We start from the raw sequence: 19,061 nt of genomic DNA, 5'->3' as shown, positions 1-19,061 counted from the left end.
AAATGTGTTTGCACAGACTACTATAGAAATGGAACACACATGAAATGCGTGTATTCCAAATAACGCTATATTATATCCACTCTAAAACTCCACTTCAATCCCAGATACTGTAATCAAATCAAGGCAAGGCATGAGCTAGGAGAAGTTCGTTCTAAGTCGGTGAGGGGATGGAATAGCTGGCTGCTAGTAGCTTGTGTTTATCCGCACATTTAGATGACAAAAGACTCTGGCGGAGAGGTGCAAACGGATTTAAGACGCGATTTAAGGTGGGACGGATTTACGAGTTTTTTCGTAGGCTCTGGTAATTCTAGTGTTAACAGGCAGGGAGTCATATCTTCTGGTCCAAGTCATCCCAAGGGTACTTTATGGGTACTAAGGTCAGGAAAGAAGACTGACCAACGCGGCAACTGTGCACCAGTATTTATTCATCAGGTCACTTGTGATCATAGCACCTGTGTGTAGCCTAGTGTGATCCTACTGTAGGGTCAGGTTATGTAGGAGGTGTGAGATGTAACTTCAGCTTACTCCGAGGCTAGCAGTATGAGGCCTGTCCCTCACTGTCCTGTCACTGATAAGAGCATTGTGTCTGCCAGCAGTTTTAGCAGCAGTATACTGTAGGCAGACCTGGAATGATCTCTCAGATGAGCCAGCCTAATGTATCTATACTGCTCTGGTGTGGTCACTCAAAGGCAACTAGATCCTAGTCAGTTCTCAGTATGCCAAAATCTTGCCTGCAGTTGGGCCTCAGTGAAGTATCATAATCATTAGTCTCTGGTAATTCTGACACTCAAATTGCCTGCCTACACCATGCCACTGGCCCTCTCCTGTTCTTATGGTGAAATTACGAAATGTACAGGAAACCATCTAGCTCCTGGTCTTGCTGTAACCTAAGGTTTAACTTAAAGTCTTTTTAAAGGTGACCTGATTAGTCAATATTCCACCTTGACCTTGTTGGGAAAATTCCACCTGAAGAGCTTTTGTGTGCTTTGCAATGCCTCCATGAACAAATGTGCTGCCTTAGAGGAAAGGTTTTAAGACAAATAATGACAATAAGTATAAGCAGCAGAGTGAAGAATAATAATCATATCAGAACAAAATATATTTTGAGTAATAAACACATTTTTAAATAAATGTGAAAGAATACATGTACAACAGAAAACAATAACATTCAATGAAAATAAATATAGTAAAGGAAGAAAAAATGAAAAAAATTGTTGATACTTAGCATTCAAGAAAGTATATAAAAAAATTATAATAATAATAATACATTTTATTTAATAGATGCCTTTCTTAACACTCAAGGTCACCTTACAATGAAATTGAACAACATTATTAAAATATAAAAACAAGACGATAAAATCAAATAGCAGTAAGGTACAGAGGTAGTAGTAAACATACAAAGATAACAAAGGTGGCAGCATGGTGTGACGTATGGCTAGGGCCCATACCTGGCCGGGACACCCCTTCACCACATCTGCCAGGGAGACAAGGATGGGAACTTCAGTATCTCCCCCTGGACGCTAGATGGCAGCCTCCCTGGGTTGCAGCGGTGCCTTGGACTCCCCCAGGGCTTCATGGGGGTTGGAGTTCTGTGCAGCTCTGTGGGGTTTCGCAAGCACCACCAGGGGGTGCTGCAACAGGAGCGGCTGGCCCCTTTTGGGCACTGGTTTTGCTATACCCGGAAGTGCAGCCGGACGTTGGCAGTCAACCGCCTGGAGCACTTCTGGGTGCCAGATAAAAGGGAGCCAGCGGCCAGAGTCGGGTGGAGGAGGACAAGGTTTCTGGGAAGGAGTGGTGGTGGTGCCAAGGAGGAAGAGAAAGTGCAGTGTATCAGTAGTGGGCTTGTGCTTGGGACTGTGTTGTGTCTGTGGGTTTGAGGAAGGCATAGCCCACAGACGAAGAAAATAAAAGTATTTGTTTTATTTTACACGTGCCTCCCGTGTCCAATCTGTGTCGGGTCAGGCACTATATAACGTCAATCTTACAATGGTAACAGTGCAATAACATGTAAACACAGAAAACATATCTAAAGAAGTTATCACACATGTGTATCTGAGGATCACCTTCCTGACTCATCTTGGGTAAGTTTTTCAGTTAATTTAACGGGGCAACCCGGCTGGTGCCCCAACATTTATCAGAATCTAGTGCACATAATCCTTGCACAATCAAAAAGTTTAAGTAACAAAATAATGAAAAATTACTATTGATAGTAATATTAATGGAATGAAAAGACATAAACAGAAAAATTATAAACTGATCCAGAGAAATACATACTTTATGATAACCAAACAGGATAACAGTAAATACAAATAAAGAGACAGATACATATCCCTTCATTTGAATTTTCCTATTTGACAGTGCTCAGTTTAATGTGATCACAGAGGTGAGGCTCTTCTTTTTTTTCCTTTTTCCTTTTTTTGTCTATTGACCACCAATTATTATTTATTTACTAATTTTCTTAACACATCTATACTTATTGTTTCCTGTTTTGGTTCAGTTTAATATTCCTATCCCTGTAATTCCATTGGTCTGGTATTACTTTTTGTGAGATTTATCCTTTGTACAACAGGTATCCATTTCTACTTTTCCTTTTTTGTTTTATGCCTTTACACTATATACATTCCCTTACTTTTTTACTGTTTTTGTTTTAGAATTCTTTATAAGTGGCCCCATGATGAAATGCATTAAAGCATGTACTAATCATGTGGGGGCACGGTGGCGTAGAGGTTGCACTGCTGCATGGCAGCAAGGGGGTCTCGGATGTACCCTGCCTTTAGTTTGCATGTTTTCCTGGTGGGTTTACTCAGTTTGCTTCAGTTTCCTTTCAAAGTCATGTAGGCAGTGTGGTTTTGTTATGCTATATTGACCCTGGGGTATGTGTGTGCTCGTATTCACCATGCAATGAGCTGGCGTCCTGTTCAGGATTTGTTCCTGCCTGGCACACGATGCTTGCTGGGATGGGTGCAACCATGAATGGATGGCATATTTAAAAATGTATAACGAAGATTTTTTAAAGTTTTGAACACTCCGTGGTCTAAGTTTATAACTAGTTTTAATTTCACAAAAACATTTATCGTGTGGTGATTGGTTATGTGGAGAAAGAAAAAGGAAGGATAGGAATGGGGGGTTTGGTACGTCAGATAGAGACAGCACGCATGCAATAAAGAAAGCCCACTCAGAAGAACATCCATTGAATTCGGTGTTTGTGTCTCCAACCACCAGATCACAAACCCAACATTTACACAATATTTCAGTTAAACCTCTGCGGTACCCATTTATACATCCAGTTTTTTGGAGCCTCGTCACACCTGCCATAAAGTTCTCTACACTGAACGTACACCTGGAGACCCCTTACTGTGTGGGAGCAGCACTACCACCACACCACCGGGCCCCCACATGATTAGTACATGCTTTAATGCATTTCATCATGAAAATGATATCAAATATTTATCTTAGCATTCTAAATGTTCAGAGAGCAGGAATATCATGAAGTGAATGTATTTTGTGTGGCGATTGCTGCCTGCGATGCAATGCAATGAGGAAGTCAGTTTAAGAAGCACGTAGTGATTAATAACTGGGTCTGGGAACATTTAACACAAAGCATTTAATGTGCTACATAACTTATGACGGGGTTTGAGAAAATCTAGTAAATTAAATATTTATTTTAAGATGAAGTTTAATTTACGACATTCTACTTTAATGACAAAATAAACTACAAGAATAAAGTGGAAATGTCGACTTTAATCTCAACATAAGCATCGAGATTAAAGTGGAAATGTCGACTTTATTCTCGACATTTTTTTTTTTTCTTCACTGTGGCCCTAATACGATTCCGTATTCCGTAATATATATATATATATATATATATATATATATATATATATATATATATATATATATATATATATATATATATATATATACAGTAATCCCTCCTCCATCGCGGGGGTTACGTTCCAGAACACCCCGCGAAAGGTGAAAATCCGCAAAGTAGAAACCATATGTTTATATGGTTATTTTTATATTGTCTTGCTTGGGTCACAGATTTGCACAGAAACACAGGAAGTTGTAGAGAGACAGGAACTTTATTCAAACACTGCACACAAACATTTGTCTCTTTTTCAAAAGTTTAAACTGTGCTCCATGACAAGACAGAGATGACAGTTCCGTCTCACAATTAAAAGAATGCAAACATATCTTCCTCTTCAAAGGAGTGCGCGTCAGGAGCACAGACTGTCAGAGAGAGAGAGAGAAAAGCAAACAAATCAATAGGGCTGTTTGGCTTTTAAGTTATGCGAAGCACCGAGGCACAAAGCTGTTGAAGGCAGCAGTTCACACCCCCTCCGTCAGTAGCAGAGAGAGAGAGAGAGACAGATAAAAACAAACAATCAAAAATCAATATGTGCCCTTCGTGCTTTTAAGTATGCGAAGCACCGTGCAGCATGTCGCTTCACGAAGCAGCTGCACAGAAGGGAGCAATGTGAAGATAATCTTTCAGCATTTTTAGATGAGCGTCCGTATTGTCTAGGTGTGCGAACAGCCCCCCTGCTCAATCCCCCTACATCAGGATCAGAGAATGTCAGTGCAAGACAGAGAGAGAGAAAAGTAAGTTGGGTAGCTTCTCACCCATCTGCCAATAGCGTCCCTTGTATGCAATCAACTGGGCAAACCAACTGAGGAAGCATGTACCAGAAATTAAAAGACCCATTGTCCGCAGAAATCCGCGAATCAGCAAAAAATCCGTGATATATATTTAAAGACGCTTACATATAAAATCCGCGATAGAATGAAGCCACGAAAGGCGAAGCGCGATATAGCGAGGGATTACTGTATATTATATATATATATATATATATATATATATTGTCACACATAAGCACATGGGGAGCAGCCTAAGGACCCGATGCGTGCCGTAGAAAGCTGTGCTGGGGGGCTAAGGCAGCGTACTAACCTTTCTTTCCTTATTTTTTCAGAAAGAACGAAGCACCGCCGCCGTAAAACCACCCAACTAAAGGAGCTACTACGCTTCCGGGTTCCTTCATACCTCCTGGTCCCCCCTTGATGACATCAGCCACCCGTCCACCATCACACCTTTCCCAGCATCCCAATGATTAATTTCCAGTCCTCCCGTATAAGTTGTCCGTCTTCCCGTCCTCTTGTGTCTCTGATTTTTTTGTTGAAATTATTGACTGGAGTTTCTTTGGAACAGTATATGGGGCTAAAAACCCCAAACTTTTATAAGTTTCCTGTGCTTCTTTTACAGTGGTGTAGTCAGCAGGATCCAGCCTGAAGATGTCGGAAGGGCAGGACCTGAATGCAGTTTTGACTGCTTTGGTGAACAAGCTCCAGGCCGTCAAGCTGGAACAGGCGGTCTCGAAGAGTAAAGCCGGATCCCGCGTGGCCACCACCACCTCCAATCATCCCTCTCTCAGAAGCGGATGATATAGAATCCTATATGTCCGTCTTTGAGAGGATGGTGACACGCAACCAGTGGCCGCGGGCAGAGTGGGCGTCCATCTTGGCGCACTACCTGAAGGCACCTGCGCAACGGGCGTATCATAATCTCCCCAAAGAGGAAGCTGCCCAATATAACCTCCTGAAGGCCGAAATTTTCAATCGCTACGCCGTCACCTCCGGCCAGCAGGCGAGGGTATGGCGGCAGTGGCGATTTGATCCCGACCTCCTGGCTAGAGCCCAAGTGTTCGAGTTTTGGGGCAAGCTTGGACGCTGGCTATGGCCAGACATCAACCAGGCTCGCCAGGTGGTCGAGCAGGTTGCCTGTGAAGGTTTGGTCCATGCGATGCCGGACTACCTCTCCCAGCAGGTCCGGAGACACCCTTTCCAAGACATGAACAGTCTTCTGGAGGTACTCGAACGCCGGCTCGTGGGAACCGACAGGGTTGGGTCGTCACCACCGAGCCCACTCACCGTACTACGGAGGCTCCGGCTAAGCCAAAAGGCAGGGTGCTCCCCTCAACATGGAGCCTATGGACTGCAGTTGGGCAAAGGGAGAGAGGTACTATGCACTGTTAAACCCTCTGGTGATCACCATTAAGGGAGGGGTGTTGTTGAATGGGCACTCAGTGGTGGCATTGTTTGATTCAGTGAGTAACATCACTATTGTTGCTCGCCGTTATGTTCTACCGTGACAGTGGCTGGCTCAAAAGATGAGCATAACCTGTGTGCATGGAGAGACTAGATCTTACAGGTCCGCAAAGTGTTTTATAACCTGGGAGGGGAGACCAAAACAACTGCTCGTTGCTGTACTGCCCGAGCCCCCCATTCCAGTTATATTGGGACAAGATTGGTCAGAAAGTAACCACGGTAGAACTGTCACCACTCCTACACCGAGGTTGGGTCTGATTATGGAGGGACATGGGGTCTCTCCAACTGCTCCCACAGTGTGCTCCTCGGCAACTGATGATGATGTAGAGGGTCAGGGGGAGCATTCTACGATGACGGACCTCAACCCGGAAGTGCAGCCGGGTGGTGTGCCGGGTCAGGAGAGTGCTACCTCAGATCAGACCCATGACCTGCTCGTCGGCATAGACCTCCAATTCCGGTGTACGCTGGCATCCTTTAAAAGAGAACAGTGGAATGATGATTTCCTCAAGTTTGCCCGGAATGCCATTGTGTCCGCAGACGACATATCGTCAACAGATTCCACTCCACCAGGACCCTACTTTGAATTAGAAAATGACCTTTTATATCGGGTTGTGGAACACAAAGGTGAGGTACGGAAGTTCCTGTTAGTTCCCCGGACCTACCAGCGGGAGGTCTGTGGAGCTAGCGCATGCCCACCTCTTAGGCACCCATCTTGGAGCCGAAAAAACACTGGAGAGGGTGAAACTCTGGTTCTATTGGCCCGGGATCAATGAGGAGGTCCGACGTTTCTGTCAGTCTTGCCCAGTCTGTCAGCTATGTCAGATTCCCCGGAGGGATCGTGCTCCTCTAGTCTTGATTCCCCTTATAGATATTCCCTTTGAACAGATCAGTGTTGATCTAGTAGGCCCCCTGGAACCTTCGGTACGAGGCCATAAATATATACTGGTAATGGTCGACTATGCAACCCGATATCCAGAAGCGGTTCCCCTGCGAGCCGCTAACACTAAGAATATCACACGGGAATTAGTAGGGCTTTTTTCTTGAGTGGGCATACCGGAGGAAGTCCTTACGGACCAATGTACGCCCTTTACTTCGGATATGTTCAGGGAGGTTGCCAAGTTGCTCCGTATTAAGCATCTTAAAACATCCGTGTATCACCCCCAGACGGACAGGCTGGTTGAAAGGTTCAATCAGACCCTCAAGCAGATGCAAGGTAGTTAATGCGGATGGTAGGAATTGGGATCAACTTTTACCCCTCATACTTTTCGCCTACCGGGAGGTGCCACAAGCCTCCATGAGGTTTTCCCCTTTTGAGCTTCTTTATGGACGCCAACCCCGGGGCATTTTGGATGTATTAAAAGAAGGTTGGGAAGGGGAGGCACTTCCCTCCACTAACCTTTTAGAGTATATCGCGCACTTACGCGATAGATTAGAAAAGATTCAACCTATATTAAAAGAACACATGTCCAGGGCTCAAACAGCGCAGGCCCGGAATTATAACAGAAACTCCTCCCTGCACGAATTTCAGCCAGGGGATCATGTAATAGATGCTTGTGCCCACTTCCCACACCAAATTGTTGGCTCATTGGCAAGGCCCGTACAAGGTTACAGAGAGAAAAGGACTCGTCGACTATTTGGTGTGCCAGCCAAACCGCTGACCAAGTGAGAGGGTGTATCATGTGAACCTGTTGAAACCATGGAAAGACAGGGTGGACTACCCTCTTTCCGGACACGCCCTCTCCCTTTTCTCAGAAACACCTAACCTTAACCTCGGTCCCAATTTGACCTCTTCCCAGCGACAGGTGCTCGAAAGAGCGATCCTGTCCGTCCTGGAAGTGGTCAGTGAAGCACCCGGCCGGACCTCACTGATTCAGCACGACATCGTGACAGACCAGGGGGTGGTAGTCAGGGAATGACCCTATTGTCTCCCGGAGGTGAAACGTGCAGAGTTGGAGCTAGAGGTTCAACGGATGTTGGACATGGACATCATCGAGGAGAGCCAAAGCCCCTGGGCTAGTCCTATCGTCCTCGTGTCCAAGCCGGATGGGTCGTGGAGTTTTTGCAACAACTTTAGACGTCTAAACCAGGTCTCCAAATTTGATGCATACCCCATGCCCCGTGTAGATGAGCTTCTCAAGAGGCTGGGGATGGCCCATTACTTGACTACTCTTGATATGACAAAAGGCTACTGGCAAATTCCCTTAACGGCATCCGCAAAAGAAAAGACTGCATTTTGTACCCCTAGCGGACACTGGCAGTACAAGGTCCTTCCATTTGGGCTACACAGGGTGCCTGCAACTTTCCAACGTCTGGTAGACAGAGTGCTACGGTCCCATCAGTCCTATTGTGCCGCCTACCTCGATGACGTTGTCATTTATTCTGGCACCTGGGAGGAACATGTAGTGCAGGTTTACACGATCCTCCTGACGCTAGCGAAAGCCGGGCTTCGTATCAATCCCCGGAAGTGTTATATCGGGATGAGCGAAGCCAAATATTTGGGCTACCTGATGGGAGGAGGATTGGTGAAACCACAGTGTTCCAAAATAAAAGACATCCTAGAATGGCCCCGTCCGATTGTCAAGAAGCAGGTGCAAGCCTTCTTAGGATTAGCGAGTTACTACCGCTGGTTTGAACCTCGGTTTTCTGAGAGGGCCGCCCCCTTAACGGATTTGACAAAGAAAATGGCCCTTTTACATGTGGCGTGGAACGATTTGACAGACCAGGCATTCAGTGACTTAAAATTGAACCTCACAACGGCACCTATACTGAGAACTCCTAATTTTTCTCTTCCTTTTCTTCTCCAGACCGATGCTTTGGACACAGGTCTTGGCACCGTGTTGAGCCAGAGCATCGATGGTGTCGAACACCCCATACTTTACCTGAGTCGGAAACTTTTGGACCGGGAGACCAGGTATGCAGAGGTGGAACGGGAAGCCCTGGCCATCAAGCCCGGACCATGCCGCCCTCCAGTGGATGGCTCTTCACCAGGACTCGAACCCTCGGGTTACTAGGTGGTTTTTGGACCTGCAGCCGTACAAGTTCACCGTCACTTATTGCCGGGGTATCCTTCAGGCCAACGCTGACGCTCTCTCATGTGTTCATGACCTCTCGGTTCGGGCCGCCCACCACACCAGTTTTTCATTGTTTCTTTTGATCTAAAATGCATAAAAATATTTTTTTTCTTTTTGCTAAAATTAAATATATCTTTTGCGGCTGACTTTTTGGAGGTCTGTTGAGGGAGCCCTTTGAGTCTGAAAGCCCCTCCACCTTGCAAGGGCTACAGGGGTGTCTGCTGTTCCAGTGTTTGTAAATTACTTGTACAACTATTATTTATCTACTACAAACAATTCCTTATATTTTCTAATAACTGTGTGGCCTCTCTGTAACCAGGTTTTCTTCACTCAGGTGGCACTCCCTTCACATGTCATCCCACTGAACTCATGGGACACAAATTTGGCTTTATATCCCAAGTTGACTGTCCAAAGAAGCAGTTTTAACCAGTGTAGAGAAAAGCAAAACTCCATTGACTCTAGTGATTAGCTGGGCTTCTGACTGTGAGCATGCCTTTTCTTAACTGTTGGCTCATTCTTTTATGATACCCACTAAACCTTGTCAGAGTTACATAAAACTTTTTGATTTACTGTTGGACATGTAAAAACACATGCATGTAATAATTACAGTAAACACACTTGAGCCTAGGAATGAATTAATTGATTCTGAAATACTAGGGTGTTGTACCGTGTTAGCCATTATGAATGTAGTGAGAAGTCAAGTAAAATGACACCTTTTATTGGCTAACTAAAAAGATTACAATATGCAAGCTTTTAAGGCAACTCAGGCCCCTTCTTCAGGCAAGATGTAAATATGATTACATCTTGCCTGAAGAAGGGGCCTGAGTTGCCTCGAAGGTTTGCATATTGTATTCTTTTTGGTAAGCCAATAAAAGCTGTAATTTTGCTTGACTTCTCACTTGATTCTGAAAAGAATGGAGGGAAGCAATTTACATTTTTTGTCAAAATAAGGATTTAAAATGAACTCTTAATTTAAATGAAAACTGAGGCTGAGACTTAAGAACAAGTTCAGTATTTTGATATTAAATTTATCTTTTGAGAATTGTATTGTGTTTTATTTGGCATAGGAACAGACAGAAAATACCTCTTATAATTGAAGAACATGAACCAAAATATGAAAATAATGGTCTTAAAATTTTTTGAATATGTTCACTTAATATCAGAAAAGTTCTGGGTTTTGCAAAATTTGCCTTCTGTCCTTCAAACTGATGTTTATGAGAACAATACATACCTCCATCCATCCATCCATTGTCTCCCGCTTATCCGAGGTCGGGTCGCGGGGGCAGCAGCTTGAGCAGAGATGCCCAGACTTCCCTCTCCCCAGCCACTTCTTCTAGCTCTTCCGGGAGAATCCCAAGGCGTTCCCAGGCCAGTCGAGAGACATAGTCCCTCCAGCGTGTCCTGGGTCTTCCCCAGGGTCTCTTCCCGGTTAGACGTGCCCGGAACACCTCACCAGGGAGGCATCCAGGAGGCATCCTGATCAGATGCCCGAGCCACCTCATCTGACTCCTCTCGATGCAGAGGAGCAGCGGCTCTACTCTGAGCCCCTCCCGGATGACTGAGCTTCTCACCCTATCTTTAAGGGAAAGCCCAGACACCCTGCGGAGGAAACTCATTTCAGCCGCTTGTATTCGCGATCTCGTTCTTTCGGTCACTACCCATAGCTCATGACCATAGGTGAGGGTAGGAACATAGATCGACTGGTAAATTGAGAGTTTCGCCTTGCGGCTCAGCTCTTTTTTCACCACGACAGACCGATGCAGCGCCCGCATTACTGCGGATGCCGCACAGATCCGCCTGTCGATCTCACGCTCCATTCTTCCCTCACTCGTGAACAAGACCCCGAGATACTTGAACTCCTCCACTTGGGGCAGGATCTCGCTACCAACCCTGAGAGGGCACTCCACCCTTTTCCGGCTGAGGACCATGGTCTCAGATTTGGAGGTGCTGATTTGAAGATTTTTAAATGTTTAGGTACTATCTGTTCCGATGAAAGAATGCTAATTCTCTTCTCTATTCACAGTGACTAGTATGAGTCACTGTAAGCAACAGTAACACAAGATAGTGCTTCCAAATGGGTCCGTAGAATCTGACTGTAATAGAAATCATAAATAATCTATACATATTAATAAAAGGCAAAGCCCTCACTGACTCACTGACTGACTGACTGACTGATTGACTGACTGACTGACTGACTCACTCATCACTAATTCTCGAACTTCCGGTGTAGGTGGAAGGCTGAAATTTGGCAGGCTCATTCCTTACAGCTTACTTACAAAAGTTAGGCAGGTTTCATTTCGAAATTCTACGCGTAATGGTCATAACTGGAACATATTTTTTGTCCATATACTGTAATGGAGGAGGCGGAGTCATGTATCGCGTCATCACGCCTCCTACGTAATCACGTGACCTAAAAACAAGGAAGAGATTTACAGCACGAGTCAAACGCGGGAACGAAGGTAAATAACGTTAATTTTTGACTGTCTTTTAATACTGTGTAAGCATACATATTAACACATGTGCAATTAAACGTGTGCATTTACGGGGTGATTTCTCAGGCTTAAAAGCTCACCTTTTATCAAACGCGGGAACAAAGGTAACTGACGTTGTTCACTGTCTTTTAATACTGTGTAACCATACATATTAACACATGTGCAATTAAACGTGTGCATTTACGGGGTGATTTCTCAGGCTTAAAAGCTCGCCTTTTACTAAAAAGGTAAATGCAAAACTATTTTCAATCATTCTATGATCTGCTTCTCACAACTGAAGGCACCATGGCTGATGGTAAATGACGTTAATTTTTGAGTGTCTTTTAATACTGTGTAAGCATACATATTAACACGTGCAATTAAACGTGTGCATTTACGGGGTGATTTCTCAGGCTTAAAAGCTCGCCTTTTACTAAAAAGGTAAATGCAAAACTATTTTCAATCATTCTATGATCTGCTTCTCACAACTGAAGGCACCGTGGCTGATGTTACGTCACTTGCTGTCCGACCATAAGCTTTACCTGGTAGGTAGCCGGACACTCACTTCACTCCCTTTCGGGAATCGAACCTCTGAGGTTTTCTTTTGTTCTTAATTAAAATTTAAAACCAATACTTCACCGCTGTTAAGCCCCTCTAGCGCTGACGTCCGAGGTTCGATTACCGTAAGCAAGTGCAGTGAGTGTGTAATTACATTCATGGCATTCGTAGTCTGATTCACAATCTGATTGTATGGGTGCTTACTTCCAGGTAACGCTTACACTTGGCCACCAAGTCAGGTCGAAGTGATCACTCGAGTAAAGGCAGCTTCACAAAAAAACTGATCCTTAACAAACTGTTATTAGTATATTTTCCCTCAATTTAAAAACGTTTTATTTTCTTCTTAATAAAAATTTAAAAGCGGTACTTCGCCGGTGCGAAGCGCGTGGATTTGACCGACTGACACATACAGACATATTCATGAGTGCAGGTACTTCGGAAAGAAAGCACCGTGTAAACCTAAAGTTTAAATTAACTTCATAGACCTACAAAAGGTTGCCATTCATTTGAGGCAAGATTGCTTTTCTTCTGTACAACTATACGTTGCATTCTCAAAAGAGTGTGCTTGCACGGCTTCGGATATATATATATATATATATATATATATATATATATATATATATATATATATATATATATATATATATATATGTATGTCTATATATAAATATGTAAGCTTATAAGTACTGCCTTACTTCTCTTTAAGAAAGGAAGATGTAATGATACTTGATTTAAACGATTCCATGTCTTCCTGGGTTTGCGTAGCTTATTGTCTAAAAAGGAGAAACCCTCATTTATAAAACTTTGCTGCAGATGACTTAGCTTATTGTCAATATCTTTACACGTTTTTTTAAGACTTATTGACTGAAACGGGCTTTCACGAAAAAAGTTAGGGCTTTGCTACAGGATACACCCTCCACAAGTTAAGCAAGTAAAAATAAAATATATATTTCTGTTTTATTTAAACCTTTTAAGTTCGTATGCATAGCCCCATTTGGCTGTTTAATTTTTTTTTTTCTTTCTTCAGTAATATTTAATCTCCTTAAAGAAAAAGAACATATCCATTTTACTTTTTTTGTATCTCTTTAGTAATATTTTAGTGTAAAAGATAACCACTATTTAAACCTTTTATGTTACTTTATACATTTATTTTACACAATGTTGAAAAATTAATAAGAAAGCTACATATTTTGGCAGCTGCTGCTTTCATTTTCAATGAAATGAAAAAAGCTCTCCAAGAGAAAACGTCAATGAAGAAGAAACAGTTTGCACTATCTAAAAATCAGAAACCCTCATTTATAAAAGTTTGCTGCAGATGACTTAACTGAAAATAAATGAATAGTTCCTATGTGTATAATACATATTTATCTATTTTACTTATGCCTTTATTCCACCAACTTACAACATCTGAGGTACAATTTGTTACATTACTTTTGTTTTTTGCACAACATGCAGGTGAAGTGACTTCCTCAGGGTCACACAGTGGTGTCAGTACCAGGATTTGAACTGACAAGCTCCGGGTTTGCTGAAATATTACTGAAGAAAGAAAAAAAACGAAAACGGGCAAATGGGGCTATGCATACAAATGTCCATCAGTCCATTATCCAACCTGCTATATCCTAAATACAGGAGCCACTAAGTAGATATGTATATATACAGTATATATATATACAGTATATATATATATATATATATATATATATATATATATATATATATATATATATATATGTGAATGTATGTATGTATGTATATATGTATGTCTATATATATATATGTAGATATGTAAATTTGTATATGTATATATATGTTTATGTGGATGTGTATATGTGTATATACGTATGTATATGTAGATATGTGTATATGTAGATATGTATATATATATGTATATGTATATATATGTTTATGTGTGTGTGTGTGTGTGTATGTATGTGTATATATATATGTTGATATGTGTATATATATATATATATGTATATATATATGTGGATGTGTATATGTTGTCACGCACGCGCGATTAGGGAGCCGCGGAACGACCTAAACTGTTGCGCGAAGACATATACCAGACGGGAATGGCGGAGTACTAACCTTTCTCTATTTATTTCCAAACAGAAAGAAAGACACAACACCGCCATGAACGTCTGAACATGGACTCTCAACACGCCACTTCCGCCTTCCCTCTGTCGCAGCCCAATGACGTCAGCAGTCCCATCATCCATCTTGGTTCCTTCCCAGCAGCGCTTCATCCATTTCCGGTCCCTCCCTCATAAATGTTCCCCCCGTCCGCCATGATGGCGAACGGTGTTATGATAATTGTACAAAAAAGTATTATCGACTTGCACTTTTCCCACAGTATACGGGGCCGGAAAACCCCAAACCTTTATCGACTATTTGTGTCTTATTTTTACAGTGGCGTAGTCGGCAGGATAGAAAGCTTGTCCGAACATGACAGAAGGACAGGACCTGAACGAAGTGTTGACCGGGATGGCTGCCCAAATTCAGAATCTTCGGATCGCACACGCAGAAACAACGAGGGAGCTTGAAGCAACTAAGGCAAGGCTGACAACGGCAGAAGCGGTAAGACCGGAGCCCTCCAGACCTCCGCCTCCTCCGATGGTACCGTTGTCAGATGCCGACGATATAGAGTCGTACCTCGGCATATTTGAGAGGACCGCCTCTCGCAACCAGTGGCCGCGGGCGGAGTGGGAGTCCATTTTGGCTCCGTACCTGAAGGGTGCTGCGCAGCGGGCCTATTATGATCTCCCTGAGGAGGAGGCCGCAGATTACGACCTCCTAAAACCAGAGATCCTTAGTCGCTACGGCATCACTACGGACCAGCAGGCGAGTGAGTGGCGAACCTGGCAGTTCAACCCCGACCACCCTGCCCGAGCCCAGGCTTTCGAGTTCTGGAGCAAGATGGGGCGTTGGTTAAGACCAGAAGGCCCCCAGGCGCGTAAAGTCGTAGAGCAGGTGGCTTGTGAGGGCTTAGTAAACGCTATGCCAGGATATCTCGCCCAGCAGGTCCGTAGACATCCTTATAAAGACATGAAAGGACTCTTGGAGGTCCTGGAGCGTCAACTTGCGGTTCACCGAGCCGGGGGATCGGAAAAGCCGGCTCGTGGCGCCCGACAGGGACGGTCCAGTCACTCCAAGCCCACACGTCGCGTGGCGGAAGCACCGCTGAAAACCAAGGACAGACCCGGGCCACCGCGCTGTTTCAAGTGCGGGGACCTCGGTCACCTGTTGTCTGCCTGCCCGTTGTATCAGCCACTCCAGGAGCCAATGGACTGCACTTGGGCCACCACCGAAAGGTACTGTGCTCTGTCAAACCCTCTGGCTATTCCGAATACGGGAGTGGTTTTAGTAAATGGTCATTCTGTGCTTGCATTGTTTGATTCCGGCAGTAACATTACCATTGTTGCTCGCCGTTATGTTTTACCGCAACAATGGCGATACCAGTACGTTAGTGTAACTTGTGTACATGGGGAGACCAAGTCTTATAAGTCCGCAAAGTGTTTTCTGGCATGGAATGGTGGCTTGTCTCGATTAACAGTCGCGGTGTTACCCGAGCCACCTTTTCCTGTCATTTTGGGACACGACTGGTCCAATAGCAACAGCGGGAAACAATTAACCACTCCTAGGGCTAAGTTGGGTCTTGTTATGGGTACGCGAAGCACCACCCCCGCGGCTCCCAGGCCGTGCACACGGGCAACCGCCGTAAATAACAGTGACCGGGGGGAAGAGTCTCTAGCGTCGGACCCCGACCCGGAAGATGATCCGGGCGAGGGCACGAGCCAAAGAGTCTGCAGAGCTCCCGTATATGCGGACCCAATAGACTCTATGATCAATCAGTTCCGGTCTACCCCCGCGTCATTTAAAAGGGAGCAATGGAATGATGATTCCCTAAAAAACGCCCGGAATGCAATCGTTTCAATAAATGACCATTTGTCTGATGGTTCCTTACCACCGGAGCCCTACTTTGTATTAGAACATGATCTGTTGTATCGAGTTGCGAGTCACGAAGGTGGAGCGCGGAAGTTATTGTTAGTGCCGCGAACCTTCCGGCGGGAGGTTTGCGAACTGGCACACTCCCACCTCCTGGGCGCCCATTTGGGAGCCGAAAAAACGCTGGAGAGAATTAAACAGCGGTTTTATTGGCCAGGAATAAATGAGGAGGTCCGACGTTTCTGTCAGTCCTGCCCGGAGTGTCAGATCCGTCAGATTCCTAGGAGGGACCGCGCTCCTTTAGTTCCTATTCCCCTTATTGATGTTCCCTTCGAGAGGATCGGTATTGATCTTGTAGGTCCCCTGGAACCTTCGACCCGTGGCCAAAAATACATATTGGTCATGGTAGATTACGCCACTCGATACCCAGAAGCGGTACCCTTACGGTCCGCTACTTCCAAGAATATCGCACGGGAATTAGTCAGGCTCTTTGCCCGAGTGGGAATACCTAAAGAAGTCCTCACGGACCAAGGTACTCCCTTTACTTCGGATACGTTCAGGGAGGTTGCTAAGTTACTGAAAATCAAACATCTGAGGACGTCGGTTTATCACCCGCAAACCGATGGCTTAGTGGAGCGGTTTAATCAGACACTTAAGCAGATGTTACGTAAGGTAGTCAGCGCGGACGGTCGGAACTGGGACGAGCTTTTGCCCTTCGTGCTCTTTGCTTACCGGGAAGTCCCACAGGCCTCCACGGGTTTCTCCCCCTTTGAACTCTTATATGGACGTCAGCCCCGAGGGCTTTTAGATATATTAAAAGAAGGCTGGGAGGAGGAGGCTCTGCCTGGCTGTAATGTTTTGGAGTACATCGCGCAAATGCGCGATAGAATGAACAAAATCCGACCCATCCTAAAAGATCACATGACCCGTGCTCAAGCAACGCAAGCCCGGTCCTATAATAAAAATGCTGTTCTCCGGGAATTTCACCCCGGAGACCGCGTAATGGTGCTCGTACCCACATCCCATTCTAAATTGCTGGCCCATTGGCAGGGTCCCTATGAGGTTAAGGAGCGGAAAGGGCTGGTGGATTATTTGGTGAAACAACCGAATCGTAGACCGGCCGAGAGAGTGTACCACGTGAACGTGTTAAAGCCGTGGAGAGATAGGGACGAGGCTCCACCCTCCGGTACTGCCCTCTCCCTTTGCGCACGTAAACTCACACTTAACCTCGGACCAGACTTAACCCCATCACAACGGCTGGAGCTGGAACATGCTATCCATGCCGTCCCCGAAGTGGTTAGCGAGGTACCTGGCCGTACTTCCTTGATTGAGCACGATATTGTTACAGACCCGGGGGTGATAGTCAGGGAGAGACCCTATCGCCTCCCGGAAGCAAAGAGGACGGAAGTGGAATTGGAAATCCAAAGGATGCTGGACATGAATATTATTGAGGAAAGCTATAGTCCCTGGTCCAGTCCTATCGTCCTCGTATCTAAGCCAGACGGGTCCTGGAGGTTCTGCAATGACTTCAGGCGTCTGAACCAAGTCTCTAAGTTCGATGCCTACCCTATGCCCCGAGTGGACGAGCTCTTGGAGCGCCTAGGGAGGGCACAATACTTGACTACCTTAGACATGACAAAAGGGTACTGGCAAATTCCCCTAATGGCATCCGCCAGAGAGAAAACAGCATTCAGTACCCCTAGTGGACATTGGCAGTATAAGGTCCTCCCATTCGGGTTGCACGGGGCACCTGCTACGTTCCAGCGTCTGGTGGACAGAGTGCTACGACCCCATCAATCCTATTGTGCCGCCTACTTGGATGACGTAGTCATTTATTCTGGCACCTGGGAGGAACATATACTGCAGGTGTATGCTGTTCTTGCCACACTAGCGAAAGCCGGCCTCCGCATTAACCCCCGTAAGTGTTACTTTGGCTTAAGGGAGGCCAAATATTTAGGCTACCTAGTTGGGCGGGGACAGGTGAAACCCCAATGCTCCAAAATAAAAGACATCTTAGAATGGCCCCGTCCGATGACCAAGAAACAGGTGCAGGCTTTCTTAGGGTTAGCGGGGTATTACCGCCGGTTTGTTCCCCGTTTCTCTGAAAAGGCAGCACCCTTGACTGACCTGACAAAGAAAGGGTCTCCTGTCTATGTGGTATGGAACCAGAAAGCGGAACTGGCATTCAGTGACTTGAAAACGGCCCTGACGTCGGCACCTATATTACACACCCCTAACTTCTCTTTACCTTTTCTTCTCCAGACCGACGCTTCGGACACAGGCCTGGGTGCAGTGTTGAGCCAGAGTGTCGACGGTGCCGAACACCCCGTGTTTTACCTGAGCCGGAAACTGTTGGACCGAGAGACCCGGTACGCGGCGGTTGAGAGGGAAGCCTTGGCCATTAAGTGGGCGGTGACTCATCTGCGGTACTACCTGCTGGGTCGTGAGTTCACTCTGGTAACGGACCATGCCGCCCTGCAGTGGATGGCCCTGCACAAGGAGTCGAACCCTCGTGTCACCAGGTGGTTTTTGGACCTGCAGCCATACAAGTTCACCGTTACTTATCGCCGGGGTCCCCTTCAGGCCAATGCTGATGCCCTCTCCCGGGTTCACGACCTCTCGGTTCGGTCCGCCCGACCCGATGGGTCTGGGCTGAGGGGGGGGTCATGTCACGCACGCGCGATTAGGGAGCCGCGGAACGACCTAAACTGTTGCGCGAAGACATATACCAGACGGGAATGGCGGAGTACTAACCTTTCTCTATTTATTTCCAAACAGAAAGAAAGACACAACACCGCCATGAACGTCTGAACATGGACTCTCAACACGCCACTTCCGCCTTCCCTCTGTCGCAGCCCAATGACGTCAGCAGTCCCATCATCCATCTCGGTTCCTTCCCAGCAGCGCTTCA

Source organism: Erpetoichthys calabaricus, chromosome 1 (assembly GCF_900747795.2).
Source record: "Erpetoichthys calabaricus chromosome 1, fErpCal1.3, whole genome shotgun sequence".
In the NCBI taxonomy this organism is placed as follows: Eukaryota; Metazoa; Chordata; class Cladistia; order Polypteriformes; family Polypteridae; genus Erpetoichthys; species Erpetoichthys calabaricus.
The sequence above is the reverse complement of the archived record's forward strand: the minus strand, read 5'-3'. Positions refer to the sequence as shown.